General features: G+C 41.8%; 1 long non-coding RNA gene across 1 annotated transcript; it reads right to left on the reverse strand.

Annotated features, from left to right (window-relative positions):
• Positions 1-3,941: 3,941 nt before the first annotated feature.
• On the reverse strand, positions 3,942-10,340 carry LOC136582147 (uncharacterized). Its single transcript, XR_010787147.1, has 2 exons — positions 4,859-10,340; positions 3,942-4,396 (listed from the first exon to the last, which is right to left on the reverse strand). It is a non-coding gene; the product is annotated as an uncharacterized lncRNA (long non-coding RNA).
• Between the last annotated feature and the right edge of the window lie 6,383 nt (positions 10,341-16,723).

Genomic DNA, 16,723 nt, shown 5'->3' on the forward strand with positions numbered 1-16,723 from the left:
ACCCTGGAAATCAGCAATCAAAGATTTGGAGGGTCTGACGAATACTAAGATAACAATCCCTTCTGCATTCAGAGGCGTACCGACTAGTCACATTACCAAACTTGATTGCAAAGTATGATCCACCTAGTACACAATATCTACAATACGGCCAGTTATTCTTTTTGTAGACACAGCCTCTGAAATGTTAAATGTGAAGTTGTGGGTAACAATCGTGACTTTTTGATAGGCAACTAATCCCAGAAGATCAGCCTTTTCTAGAATATACCACTTCATACGCTCTAAGTTATATGCACCCCTAAAGGGATCCATGTTTAAAACCTGGGGTAGGGGATTACAAAAGGAAAGTATCACAAACCATATTCATACAGGATGAGCAAGAGTATGAAAGGCTTTTTTGAATGACCAGTGAAAAGAAACATATTTTCATCTCATACATAGTCATTTTAGCTTTTGATATTCCACCTCACCCTAACACCCAGACAGTAAAAAGGCATGCCCCAAATTTCGCTTGTAAAAAGCTAATCTCTTTTATTGTATTTGATCCTGCCCTGAGTCTCAAGATATAACAGGATTGTTGATACTTTCCATAAAATCCCTTTCTTGTTACGTTTATTGGCGGATACAGCAAGACCTTGGCTATAACTCACATGACCGTTTGCGGTTTTACGCTTGCTTGATCGTGCCTTAAAATGGTGTGAAAGAAAAATAGCCACAATTAAGTCCCGATCTTAATTAGCGTTTTCTCGTCCATTCACACAGGCTGTGACATATTGGCAAAACATATGCAGCAGGACGGAAATTCCTCAGTCGTCAGAAAGCCAGGCTAGAGGTTAGGGTTTAGTTTTAGGGGATTCGTTTTTGCTGAGATTCACTTGTGTCATTTTTTCTTTTTTTCATATTGTTGGGGAAATCAGTGGTATGAGGTAAAGGATGAAGATAATGTAATCCTGTATGAATCCAGTGCAATGTACTCTTTGTGCTTAATAATATACACCTGTACATATAAACCCATCTTTTTATGTCCTCTATACCCACTGAATGTGATTTATGTTTTTGTATAATTAAAAACCAAATAAAATATTAACAAACATATAAAACGTGTTGCATCAAGTGACTGTCGATGATGGAAGACAGGATTTTCTTTATCTTTTGTGTACTGGTGATCAGAAGATATGAATGGACTTTGGGCTGAAAGCTTTGGAGGCTCAGTAAGGAACTTCAGCATATAACCTTCTGTTATCTTTCATTAGTTTACCCTGGCCATACCCTAGATGCACCTTCTGCATCCGTTTTGTTTTCAGACACTATCATACATAAAGTGGGCACAAGTACAATAATGTGACTGCATAAAGGTATCTACCTGAAGCTCTCTATTAGGAAGATGAAGCACCTACCCTGCCTGGAGTGTTCATCTACTTGACAAAAGCTCAAATTTAGAGGTGGATCCACCCCATATTTTTTACATCATCAGCATCTAAAAACTGAATTCTTCCTCCCCACCATGGCATCCCAAGGAGTTTCCCAGGTCCATTATGCCATGCCAAAATAAAATCTGATCATAATTCCCTCCCCCCCCTCGGTTTCATACAACTTACATACTTGAAGGCCAGTTTCTTAAAATTGTGCTTATGTTTTAGTTGCACAAATTAAAATGATAAAACTACTGCTACCTTTAAAATCTAGTGCAAATGAGATTTCAACTTTTCTAGTGAATATAAAAAAAAACTGGATTTTTTTTTATTACTGTGAAATCCTTTTCTTGTCTGTTCATTAGGGGACACAGCGAAGACCTAGGGTGTGACTACTGCCACTAGGACGTGGACACTAAGCAAAATAAGAGTTAGCTCCTCCCACAGGAACTCTTTGCCTGAGGACGTGGTGATGGTAAAATCCATAGAGGAGTTTAAGAGTGGACTAGATGTCTTTCTAGAGCGCATCAATATCACAGGATATAGACATTAGGTGACCAGTGAGTTGTTAATCCAGATCTTACAGTCAGGTAGGAACTATCAGAGGTTGATCCAGGGATTATTCTGACTGCCATTATGGAGTCAGGAAGGAATTTTCCCCCCGGTGGGGCTAATTGGCTTCTGCCTCTTGGGGTTTTTTGCTTTCCTCTGGATCAACAAGGAGGTTGAAACAGGCTGAATCAGATGGACATTGTCTTCATTCTGCCTAACATACTATGTTACTAGCTACTCCTCTCCTCCAGCTACTAAGCTAAAGGGCCAGGGTTCAAGTTTCCATGGGAAGTGGGTGGGAGCAGAGAACTCCCCGGCCTGCTCTGCCTCCATGCCCACAGCACTTTCAGCTATGCCAGCAATACTCGCTCCTGTGTAATAGCACAGGAGCGGCCAACACTGGGATGCGCTGCCGGGCATCGATTGCCCAACAGCATATCCAGTCTAAATGGGCCACAAATCAGTTTGTACGGAAACAGTAGGAAAGTAACAAGAAATGTGAATTAGAATAAAACACAACCAAACAAAAAAAGTATAGGGGGAATCTCAAAACAGAGAAACATTTGGTTCCCCCGAAACAAACGGGTGTGTCCCGAGTCTCCCAATGAAGAGACGAAAGAAGGAGAGTAACAAAAGCAGTAACGTTCAAAAGCAGTACCTAGGGGTGTGCCAGAAATACTTGTGATACAATCAGGGTACTGCCGCCTGCAGAATCCTGCGACCAAGAGTAGCATCAAAAGATGTGAAAGCATGCACCTTGTAAAATTTTGTGAACGTATGAAACGAAGACCAAATTCCAGCCTTACAAAACTAAACCGCAGAAACGATATGGGACACCAACCAAGATGCATGCACTGCTTGAGTTGAGTGGGCCATGACCTGAAAGGGCCAAGTCCTGTCCTTGGCACGGTAGGTCTCCATGATCATCGACCTGATCCAGTGGTTGATTGTGGAACTGGAGGTCCCCAGACTGCAACTAGGTTGTCAGGGATGAGGAACAGTGCATCAGAATGACAGAAGGATTCTGTGCAAGACAGATAGATCCACCATGCACATACGACATTGAGCTTGTGAAGACAACGTGCCGTAGGGTGTGAAGGCTCTGGATAGAAGTTGGGCTGAACAATGTCATTGTTGAGGAAAAGAACAGGAGAAAAGTAAAGAACAGGGTGAAGCACTACTTTGTCCAGATGAAGCATGAGAAAGGGAGATCTGCATGACAATGTGGCGAGTTCAGAGACATGGCAGATCGAAGTGATGGCTACCTGGAAGGTTACCTTTCAAGATAGCAGACAGAGGGAAATGTCACACATGGGCTTGAAGGGAGATAATTGCAAGGAAAAGAAACAGCTGAACTCTCTCGAGGTATGACACGGCCCAGGGCAGGCCACCTATCCAAAGGGGGGGGCAACCCCCCTCCGAAAATGCAGCAGCGCACAGCCCCATCATCCAGCAGGCTGCAAAAGGGGCGGTCCCTGATGCTAATGGTTTGAGCTACATGCTGTGGCATAGATATCCAGAATGATCCCTTGTTATCTCTCACCTTGCTCTGAAAGGGGTAGGGGAGCCCAGGGAACTTGAACAAGATATCTCCACTGGTGGGTCACAGAAAAGTTAGGGCTACTCTATGCTACCTTGCCTTTGAGAGGAAGGGAACCAGCGGGGACATTAATGCAACCCTGAGGTCCCTCCTCAGTGGTGTAGTAAGGGGTTTCTGTCACCCTGTGAACCCTCAAGTCTAAGGAACGCCATGAACTAGAAGAACTACAGCAGGTAGGTCTGCCTCCTATAGCCACTAAGCTAAAACTGATTTAGATTAGTGGCTGAAGAAGAGGTATAGTTGGCATACGTAGTTAACTATGTTTGCGTAGTGTCCAACTCCTAGAGGCAGGAGCTATACCCAAGGTCTTCGACGTGTCCCCCAAAGACAGCCGAGAAAATAAAGTTAAGCATATAATGATTTGCCACTGGAAACACCACTATACATTCATATATTTATTTTTTGCACATGTAATATAGTTTTCGAGATTTAAGAGCACAGAATGCATGTTTAACACTGTATCAAATTTTTAATACCGAACGCTGTAAACAATATTGGTTTGTGCGACACAAAGAATAACAGAAATGACATTACAGAAGAATCCCACAGTCCCCTGATGACACTAGTTCCGACAGGCTTTTCTCTTGGCATTTAATGGAATAACCGCATTTTTTTGTAGTTTCTTCATAAACAGCTGCAAGACTCTTTGTTGCTCTCATCTTCTCTATACATGCCCGTCAGTTTAAAAAAGATCAGCTGTTCAACATGCAGTAGTCATGGTATCCATCTGAACTGGAGGAGATCAAGGAACTCAGTAATGCGCCTCAGATCTGTCATTGTCACAGGCCTAATAGAATGGAGGTGCGTCAGCGTTGATGTCAGCAGCCTGCTTCTTCTGAATGAAAGAGAACAAAATTAAATTCGCGCTCATAATCATTTACATTTGCATTTTGCTGCTTAATTCAATTAAACAGAGTTTGAAAAACAAGATACAATATTACCAGAGTTGATGCTTAATTAAGGACACAGATGTGCTTAGATGAGTAGATTATCTGGATGTAAAGAGCGCCAACTAAAAATATAGCATGTCAATCAGTGCAATTTAAAATTACAATTACATGTAACAATCATCTTAAAGGGGTTTTCTGGTGAAATACTATTGACAATCCATCCTCAAAATAGGTCATCAATAGTTGATCAAGCTGGGATCCTGCTGCTTCACACTCTGACCAATCAGCTGTTTGGACATCCACTGTCAGCACCACAGCACATGACACAGAGTGGAAGCAGATTGCTCTGTCTCCTGTGTAGTAGCCGATACGGCTTTCATTGTGAGTACTGTCTTGTCAGTACATACCATCATCGCTAATGTGAGGCTCCTTAGAAACTAAAGAAACTCATGGCACGGTCTCTCTCTTCTCAAAGACATCAAAGGCAGTCTTCACTAGACTTTACTTCTCTTTTCCAATTCAGTCAGCAGCAACAAAAACGGTAGAATACGGCAGGTCTCAGACATCAGTACACATACAGTATTCTATACTGAGAGGTTATTGGAATCTGCAGACAGATGGCAGTTAGACGAGTAAGGAATGGCAAATTATTTCAACATCACCGACAAACAAACAGATATATGATGGAGGTAACTGTGGACACTTGTGGAAGAGGAGCAGGAAGTGTAGACTAAAAATAAAGAAATAAAAAACACCCTCAAGCCCACTTCAAATCAACTGAAAATTTAAACATGTTCCTGCTCAAGACCAAAGCAATACTTCCATTTTTGCAGGGACAGCACTTCTCTGCTTATAAAAGGGTGTCAAAAACATCAAGCTAGAAAAAGCCTTTTTTACATAGAGCTCTTAGAAAAGTGAAGCAGCAATGCACTTCTGCTATTTACTGCTTCCTCGCAGTGTTGAGATAAATAGGAAGATGAGTGCCTCTATAACTCTATTCCAACAGGGAGGACAAAAGCTAATACACATTTTTCCTATGATACCAGCATTTGGTGAGGCCTTCATTTTTCAATTATTTCCTTTTAATAAAAAAGTAGCTGAACCCAAAAAGATCTAAAAAATAGAAAGCAAGAAAAGCACTAACCTCAACTTTCACCTATATTAATAGTCCCTCCTAAGTTCCAAGATGGGGATGCTTTACCATACAGCTTCCTTCCTTCACTCTGGGGATAAAACACAGTAAGGCAACACACATCCCCCCTAAAGAAGTTTCTATTGCAAGACATGGCAACAACTATGGTTATGTGCATATATAAACATTGGTATATATACTATTTATTAATTATTATTATTATATACTACAGTCAAAAGGGTACCTCGACTTTACATGGAAATCCTACAGAGGGTCTTGACTCCTGAACTGCCCTGTTGAGATGAAGGTGTAGACAAGTTGCCCCCCTAAACCACTCCAAATCAACTAATTGAAGACACCATTGCTCGGTACTGATGGGATACCTGCATTTTATGGGGGCTGCGCTTCTCAACCGTTTCCATTGAACAGAGAGTCACTGATTCTAATCAGATCTGAAAAATGCAAAGCTAGAAAGGTCTGCGCTCACCTCAACTGGGAGACTGCAATCCGGCATCCTCACTGCTCTTGGCATTCTACTTTCTGGTAAATATAAAGAAAACACACTAGGGACCACCTCCATCGACACCCCAATTCCTACTACTGTCACAAATACTTCCAAGGCAGCATCTTTCATCTTTATTAACATTCCCTCTTACGTTCTAAGATGGGGGTTCTTTACCATAGAGCTTCCTTCCTTCACTCTGCGGATAAAACACAGTAAGGCAAAACACATCCCCCCTAAAGAACATTGTATTGCAAGGCATGGCAAAAACTATGGTTAAGTACATGTGTATAAACATTGGCATATATATACTACAGTAAAAAGGGTACCTGCACTTTACATGGAAATCCTACAGGGGTCTGGACTCCTGAGCTGCCCTGTTGAGATGAAGGTGTAGACAAGTTGCGCCCCCAAACCACTCCATATCAACTATTGCAATACTCCAAACTAGGGACAATCTCCATCGACACCCCAATTCCTATTTCTGTCACAAATACTTTCAAGGCAATATCTTTCACCTACATCAACAGTCCCTCTTACTTTTAAGATGGGGGTTCTTTACCATAGAGCTTCCTTCCTTCACTCTGGGGATAAAACACAGTAAGGCAAGACACATCCCCCCTAAAGAACATTGTATTGCAAGGCATGGCAAAAACTATGGTTAAGTACATATATAAACATTGGCATATATATACTACAGTAAAAAGGGTACCTGCACTTTACATGGAAATCCTACAGGGGTCTTGACTCCTGAACTTTCCTGTTGAGATGAAGGTGTAGACAAGTTGCCCCCCTAAACCACTCCAAATAAACTAATTGAAGACACCATTGCTCGGTACTGATGGGATACCTGCATTTTATGGGGGCCGCGCTTCTCAACCGTTTCCATTGAACGGAGAGTCACTGATTCTAATCAGATCTGAAAAATACGAAGCTAGAAAGGTCTGCGCTCACCTCAACTGGGAAACTGCAATCCGGCATCCTCACTGCTCTTGGCATTCTACTTTCTGGTAACTATAAAGAAAACACACTAGGGACAATCTCCATTGACACCCCAATTCCTACTACTGTCACAAGTACTTCCAAGGCATCATCTTTCATCTTTATTAACATTCCCTCTTACGTTCTAAGATTGGATTTCTTTACCATAGAGCTTCCTTCCTTCACTCTGCGGATAAAACACAGTAAGGCAAGACACATCCCCCTAAAGAAGTTTCTATTGCAAGACATGCCAACAACTATGGTTAAGTACATGTGTATAAACATTGGTATATATACTACAGTAAAAAGGGTACCTGCACTTTACATGGAAATCCTACAGGGGGTCTTGACTCCTGAGCTGCCCTGTTGAGATGAAGGTGTAGACAAGTTGCGCCCCCAAACCACTCCAAATAAACTATTTCAATACTCCAAACTAGGGACAATCTCCATCGACACCCCAATTCCTATTTCTGTCACAAATACTTCCAAGGCAATATCTTTCACCTACATCAACAGTCCCTCTTACTTTTAAGATGGGGGTTCTTTACCATAGAGCTTCCTTCCTTCACTCTGGGGATAAAACACAGTAAGGCAAGACACATCCCCCTAAAGAACATTGTATTGTAAGATATGGCAAAAACTATGGTTAAGTGCATATATAAACATTGGCATATATATACTACAGTAAAAAGGGTACCTGCACTTTACATGGAAATCCTACAGGGGTCTTGACTCCTGAGCTGCCCTGTTGAGATGAAGGTGTAGACAAGTTGCCCCCCTAAACCACTCCGAATCAACTAATTGAAGACACCGTTGCTCGGTACTGATGGGATACCTGCATTTTATGGGGGCCGCGCTTCTCAACCGTTTCCATTGAACGGAGAGTCACTGATTCTAATCAGATCTGAAAAATACAAAGCTAGAAAGGTCTGCGCTCACCTCAACTGGGAAACTGCAATCCGGCATCCTCACTGCTCTTGGCATGATACTTTCTGGTAACTATAAAGAAAACACACTAGGGACAATCTCCATCGACACCCCAATTCCTACTACTGTCACAAGTACTTCCAAGGCAGCATCTTTCATCTTTATTATCATTCCCTATTACGTTCTAAGATTGGGTTTCTTTACCATAGAGCTTCCTTCCTTGACTCTGGGGATAAAACACAGTAAGGCAAGACACATCCCCCCCTAAAGAACATTGTATTGCAAGGCATGGCAAGAACTATGGTTATGTGCATATATAAACATTGGTATATATACTACAGTCAAAAGGGTACCTGGACTTTATATGAAAATCCTACAGGGGTCTTGACTCCTGAACTGCCTGTTGAGATAAGGGTGTAGACAAGTTGCGCCCCCAAAGCACTCCATATCAACTATTTCAATACTCCAAACTAAGGACAATCACCATCGACACCCCAATTCCTCTTTGTGTCACAAATACTTCCAAGGCAATATCTTTCACCTACATCAACAGTCCCTCTTACTTTTAAGATGGGGGTTCTACACCATAGAGCTTCCTTCCTTCACTCTGGGGATAAAACACAGTAAGGCAAGACACATCCCCCTAAAGAACATGGTATTCACGATATGGCAAAAACTATGGTTAAGTGCATATATAAACATTGGCATATATATACTACAGTAAAAAGGGTACCTGCACTTTACATGGAAATCCTACAGGGGTCTTGACTCCTGAACTGCCTGTTGAGATAAGGGTGTAGACAAGTTGCGCCCCCAAAGCACTCCATATCAACTATTTCAATACTCCAAACTAGGGACAATCTCCATCGACACCCCAATTCCTATTTCTGTCACAAATACTTGCAAGGCAATATCTTTCACCTACATCAACAGTCCCTCTTACTTTTAAGATGGGGGTTCTTTACCATAGAGCTTCCTTCCTTCACTCTGGGGATAAAACACAGTAAGGCAAGACACATCCCCCCTAAAGAACTTTGTATTGCAAGGCATGGCAAAAACTATGGTTAAGTACATGTGTATAAACATTGGCATATATATACTACAGTAAAAAGGGTACCTGCACTTGGAAATCCTACAGGGGTCTTGACTCCTGAGCTGCCCTGTTGAGATGAAGGTGTAGACAAGTTGCACCCCCCAAACCACTCCAAATCAACTATTTCAATACTCCAAACTAGGGACAATCTCCATCGACACCCCAATTCCTACTTCTGTCACAAGTACTTCCAAGGCAATATCTTTCACCTACATCAACAGTCCCTCTTACTTTTAAGATGGGGGTTCTTTACCATAGAGCTTCCTTCCTTCACTCTGGGGATAAAACACAGTAAGGCAAGACACATCCCCCTAAAGAAGTTTCTATTGCAAGACATGCCAACAACTATGGTTATGTGCTTGTATAAACATTGGTATATATACTACAGTAAAAAGGGTACCTGGACTTTACATGGAAATCCTACAGGTGTCTTGACTCCTGAACTGCCTGTTGAGATAAGGGTGTAGACAAGTTGTGCCCCCCAAACCACTCCATATCAACTATTTTAATACTCCAAACTAGGGAGAATCACCATCGACACCCCAATTCCTATTTCTGTCACAAATACTTCCAAGGCAATATCTTTCACCTACATCAACAGTCCCTCTTACTTTTAAGATGGGGGTTCTTTACCATAGAGCTTCCTTCACTCTGGGGATAAAACACAGTAAGCCAAGACACATCCCCCCCTAAAGAACATGGTATTCAAGATATGGCAAAAACTATGGTTAAGTGCATATATAAACATTGGTATATATACTACAGTAAAAAGGGTACCTGCACTTTACATGGAAATCCTACAGGGGTCTTGACTCCTGAGCTGCCCTGTTGAGATGAAGGTGTAGACAAGTTGCGCCCCCAAACCACTCCATATCAACTATTTCAATACTCCAAACTAGGGACAATCTCCATCGACACCCCAATTCCTATTTCTGTCATAAATACTTCCAAGGCAATATCTTTCACCTACATCAACAGTCCCTCATACTTTTAAGATGGGGGTTCTTTACCATAGAGCTTCCTTCCTTCACTCTGGGGATAAAACACAGTAAGGCAAGACACATCCCCCTAAAGAAGTTTCTATTGCAAGACATGCCAACAACTATGGTTATGTGCATGTATAAACATTGGCATATATATACTACAGTCAAAAGGGTACCTGCACTTTACATGGAAATCCTACAGGTGTCTTGACTCCTGAACTGCCTGTTGAGATAAGGGTGTAGACAAGTTGCGCCCCCAAACCACTCCATATCAACTACTTCAATACTCCAAACTAGGGACAATCTCCATCGACACCCCAATTCCTATTTCTGTCACAAATACTTCCAAGGCAATATCTTTCACCTACATCAACAGTCCCTCTTATTTTTAAGATGGGGGTTCTTTACCATAGAGCTTCCTTCACTCTGGGGATAAAACACAGTAAGGCAAGACACATCCCCCCTAAAGAACATGGTATTCAAGATATGGCAAAAACTATGGTTAAGCGCATATATAAACATTGGTATATATACTACAGTAAAAAGGGTACCTGCACTTTACATGGAAATCCTACAGGGGTCTTGACTCCTGAGCTGTCCTGTTGAGATGAAGGTGTAGACAAGTTGCGCCCCCAAACCACTCCATATCAACTATTTCAATACTCCAAACTAGGGACAATCTCCATCGACACCCCAATTCCTATTTCTGTCACAAATACTTCCAAGGCAATATCTTTCGCCTACATCAACAGTAGTCCCTCTTACTTTTAAGATGGGGGTTCTTTACCATAGAGCTTCCTTCCTTCACTCTGGGGATAAAACACAGTAAGGCAAGACACATCCCCCTAAAGAAGTTTCTATTGCAAGACATGCCAACAACTATGGTTATGTGCATGTATAAACATTGGCATATATATACTACAGTCAAAAGGGTACCTGGACTTTACATGGAAATCCTACAGGTGTCTTGACTCCTGAACTGCCTGTTGAGATAAGGGTGTAGACAAGTTGCGCCCCCCAAACCACTCCAAATCAACTATTTCAATACTCCAAACTAGGGACAATCACCATTGATACCCCAATTCCTCTTTGTGTCACAAATACTTCCAAGGCAATATCTTTCACCTACATCAACAGTCCCTCTTACTTTTAAGATGGGGGTTCTTTACCATAGAGCTTCCTTCCTTCACTCTGGGGATAAAACACAGTAAGGCAAGACACATCCCCCCTAAAGAACTTTGTATTGCAAGGCATGGCAAAAACTATGGTTAAGTGCATATATAAACATTGGCATATATATACTACAGTAAAAAGGGTACCTGCACTTTACATGGAAATCCTACAGGGGTCTTGACTCCTGAGCTGCCCTGTTGACATGAAGGTGTAGACAAGTTGCGCCCCAAACCACTCCATATCAACTATTTCAATACTCCAAACTAGGGACAATCTCCATCGACACCCCAATTCCTATTTCTGTCACAAATACTTCCAAGGCAATATCTTTCACCTACATCAACAGTCCCTCTTACTTTTAAGATGGGGGTTCTTTACCATAGAGCTTCCTTCCTTCACTCTGGGGATAAAACACAGTAAGGCAAGACACATCCCCCTAAAGAACATGGTATTCAAGATATGGCAAAAACTATGGTTAAGTGCATATATAAACATTGGCATTTATATATACTACAGTAAAAAGGGTACCTGCACTTTACATGGAAATCCTACAGGGGTCTTGACTCCTGAACTGCCCTGTTGAGATGAAGGTGTAGACAAGTTGCGCCCCCAAACCACTCCATATCAACTATTTCAATACTCCAAACTAGGGACAATCTCCATCGACACCCCAATTCCTATTTCTGTCACAAATACTTTCAAGGCAATATCTTTCGCCTACATCAACAGTAGTCCCTCTTACTTTTAAGATGGGGGTTCTTTACCATAGAGCTTCCTTCCTTCACTCTGGGGATAAAACACAGTAAGGCAAGACACATCCCCCCTAAAGAACTTTGTATTGCAAGGCATGGCAAAAACTATGGTTAAGTACATGTGTATAAACATTGGCATATATATACTACAGTTAAAAGGGTACCTGCACTTTACATGGAAATCCTACAGGGGTCTTGACTCCTGAGCTGCCCTGTTGACATGAAGGTGTAGACAAGTTGCGCCCCAAACCACTCCATATCAACTATTTCAATACTCCAAACTAGGGACAATCTCCATCGACACCCCAATTCCTATTTCTGTCACAAATACTTCCAAGGCAATATCTTTCACCTACATCAACAGTCCCTCTTACTTTTAAGATGGGGGTTCTTTACCATAGAGCTTCCTTCCTTCACTCTGGGGATAAAACACAGTAAGGCAAGACACATCCCCCTAAAGAACATGGTATTCAAGATATGGCAAAAACTATGGTTAAGTGCATATATAAACATTGGCATATATATACTACAGTAAAAAGGGTACCTGCACTTTACATAGAAATCCTACAGGGATCTTGACTCCTGAGCTGCCCTGTTGAGATGAAGGTGTAGACAAGTTGTGCCCCCCCAAACCACTCCATATCAACTATTTCAATACTCCAAACTAGGGACAATCTCCATCGACACCCCAATTCCTATTTCTGTCACAAATACTTTCAAGGCAATATCTTTCGCCTACATCAACAGTAGTCCCTCTTACTTTTAAGATGGGGGTTCTTTACCATAGAGCTTCCTTCCTTCACTCTGGGGATAAAACACAGTAAGGCAAGACACATCCCCCTAAAGAAGTTTCTATTGCAAGACATGCCAACAACTATGGTTATATGCATGTATAAACATTGGCATATATATACTACAGTAAAAAGGGTACCTGGACTTTACATGGAAATCCTACAGGTGTCTTGACTCCTGAACTGCCTCTTGAGATAAGGGTGTAGACAAGTTGCGCCCCCCAAACCACTCCATATCAACTATTTCAATACTCCAAACTAGGGACAATCACCATCGATACCCCAATTCCTCTTTGTGTCACAAATACTTCCAAGGCAATACCTTTCACCTACATCAACAGTCCCTCTTACTTTTAAGATGGGGGTTCTTTACCATAGAGCTTCCTTCCTTCACTCTGGGGATAAAACACAGTAAGGCAAGACACATCCCCCTAAAGAAGTTTCTATTGCAAGACATGCCAACAACTATGGTTATGTGCATGTATAAACATTGGCATATATATACTACAGTCAAAAGGGTACCTGCACTTTACATGGAAATCCTACAGGGGTCTTGACTCCTGAACTGCCCTGTTGAGATGAAGGTGTAGACAAGTTGCGCCCCCAAACCACTCCATATCAACTATTTCAATACTCCAAACTAGGGACAATCTCCATCGACACCCCAATTCCTATTTCTGTCACAAATACTTTCAAGGCAATATCTTTCGCCTACATCAACAGTAGTCCCTCTTACTTTTAAGATGGGGGTTCTTTACCATAGAGCTTCCTTCCTTCACTCTGGGGATAAAACACAGTAAGGCAAGACACATCTACCTAAAGAAGTTTCTATTGCAAGACATGCCAACAACTATGGTTATGTGCATGTATAAACATTGGCATATATATACTACAGTAAAAAGGGTACCTGGACTTTACATGGAAATCCTACAGGTGTCTTGACTCCTGAACTGCCTCTTGAGATAAGGGTGTAGACAAGTTGCGCCCCCCAAACCACTCCATATCAACTATTTCAATACTCCAAACTAGGGACAATCACCATCGATACCCCAATTCCTCTTTGTGTCACAAATACTTCCAAGGCAATACCTTTCACCTACATCAACAGTCCCTCTTACTTTTAAGATGGGGGTTCTTTACCATAGAGCTTCCTTCCTTCACTCTGGGGATAAAACACAGTAAGGCAAGACACATCCCCCTAAAGAAGTTTCTATTGCAAGACATGCCAACAACTATGGTTATGTGCATGTATAAACATTGGCATATATATACTACAGTCAAAAGGGTACCTGCACTTTACATGGAAATCCTACAGGGGTCTTGACTCCTGAACTGCCCTGTTGAGATGAAGGTGTAGACAAGTTGCGCCCCCAAACCACTCCATATCAACTATTTCAATACTCCAAACTAGGGACAATCTCCATCGACACCCCAATTCCTATTTCTGTCACAAATACTTTCAAGGCAATATCTTTCGCCTACATCAACAGTAGTCCCTCTTACTTTTAAGATGGGGGTTCTTTACCATAGAGCTTCCTTCCTTCACTCTGGGGATAAAACACAGTAAGGCAAGACACATCTACCTAAAGAAGTTTCTATTGCAAGACATGCCAACAACTATGGTTATGTGCATGTATAAACATTGGCATATATATACTACAGTCAAAAGGGTACCTGCACTTTACATGGAAATCCTACAGGGGTCTTGACTCCTGAGCTGCCCTGTTGAGATGAAGGTGTAGACAAGTTGCGCCCCCAAACCACTCCATATCAACTATTTCAATACTCCAAACTAGGGACAATCACCATTGATACCCCAATTCCTCTTTGTGTCACAAATACTTCCAAGGCAATATCTTTCACCTACATCAACAGTCCCTCTTACTTTTAAGATGGGGGTTCTTTACCATAGAGCTTCCTTCCTTCACTCTGGGGATAAAACACAGTAAGGCAAGACACATCCCCCTAAAGAAGTTTCTATTGCAAGACATGCCAACAACTATGGTTATGTGCATGTATAAACATTGGCATATATATACTACAGTCAAAAGGGTACCTGCACTTTACATGGAAATCCTACAGGTGTCTTGACTCCTGAACTGCCTGTTGAGATAAGGGTGTAGACAAGTTGCGCCCCCAAACCACTCCATATCAACTATTTCAATACTCCAAACTAGGGACAATCTCCATCGACACCCCAATTCCTATTTCTGTCACAAATACTTCCAAGGCAATATCTTTCACCTACATCAACAGTCCCTCTTACTTTTAAGATGGGGGTTCTTTACCATAGAGCTTCCTTCCTTCACTCTGGGGATAAAACACAGTAAGGCAAGACACATCCCCCCTAAAAAACTTTGTATTGCAAGGCATGGCAAAAACTATGGTTAAGTACATGTGTATAAACATTGGCATATATATACTACAGTAAAAAGGGTACCTGCACTTTACATGGAAATCCTACAGGGGTCTTGACTCCTGAGCTGCCCTGTTGAGATGAAGGTGTAGACAAGTTGCGCCCCCAAACCACTCCATATCAACTATTTCAATACTCCAAACTAGGGACAATCTCCATCGACACCCCAATTCCTATTTCTGTCACAAATACTTCCAAGGCAATATCTTTCGCCTACATCAACAGTCCCTCTTACTTTTAAGATGGGGGTTCTTTACCATAGAGCTTCCTTCCTTCACTCTGGGGATAAAACACAGTAAGGCAAGACACATCCCCCTAAAGAAGTTTCTATTGCAAGACATGCCAACAACTATGGTTATGTGCATGTATAAACATTGGCATATATATACTACAGTCAAAAGGCTACCTGGACTTTACATGGAAATCCTACAGGTGTCTTGACTCCTGAACTGCCCTGTTGAGATAAGGGTGTAGACAAGTTCCGCCCCCCAAACCACTCCATATCAACTATTTCAATACTCCAAACTAGGGACAATCACCATTGATACCCCAATTCCTCTTTGTGTCACAAATACTTCCAAGGCAATATCTTTCACCTACATCAACAGTCCCTCTTACTTTTAAGATGGGGGTTCTTTACCATAGAGCTTCCTTCCTTCACTCTGGGGATAAAACACAGTAAGGCAAGACACATCCCCCTAAAGAACATGGTATTCAAGATATGGCAAAAACTATGGTTAAGTGCATATATAAACATTGGCATTTATATATACTACAGTAAAAAGGGTACCTGCACTTTACATGGAAATCCTACAGGGGTCTTGACTCCTGAGCTGCCCTGTTGAGATGAAGGGGTAGACAAGTTGCGCCCCCAAACCACTCCATATCAACTATTTCAATACTCCAAACTAGGGAGAATCACCATCGACACCCCAATTCCTCTTTGTGTCACAAATACTTCCAAGGCAATATCTTTCACCTACATCAACAGTCCCTCTTACTTTTAAGATGGGGGTTCTTTACCATAGAGCTTCCTTCCTTCACTCTGGGGATAAAACACAGTAAGGCAAGACACATCCCCCTAAAGAAGTTTCTATTGCAAGACATGCCAACAACTATGGTTATGTGCATGTATAAACATTGGCATATATATACTACAGTCAAAAGGCTACCTGGACTTTACATGGAAATCCTACAGGTGTCTTGACTCCTGAACTGCCTGTTGAGATAAGGGTGTAGACAAGTTGCGCCCCCCAAACCACTCCAAATCAACTATTTCAATACTCCAAACTAGGGACAATCACCATCGATACCCCAATTCCTCTTTGTGTCACAAATACTTCCAAGGCAATATCTTTCACCTACATCAACAGTCCCTCTTACTTTTAAGATGGGGGTTCTTTACCATAGAGCTTCCTTCCTTCACTCTGGGGATAAAACACAGTAAGGCAAGACACATCCCCCTAAAGAACATGGTAGTCACGATATGGCAAAAACTATGGTTAAGTGCATATATAAATAT

This window comes from Eleutherodactylus coqui, chromosome 11 (genome assembly GCF_035609145.1).
Source record: "Eleutherodactylus coqui strain aEleCoq1 chromosome 11, aEleCoq1.hap1, whole genome shotgun sequence".
Lineage (NCBI taxonomy): Eukaryota > Metazoa > Chordata > Amphibia > Anura > Eleutherodactylidae > Eleutherodactylus > Eleutherodactylus coqui.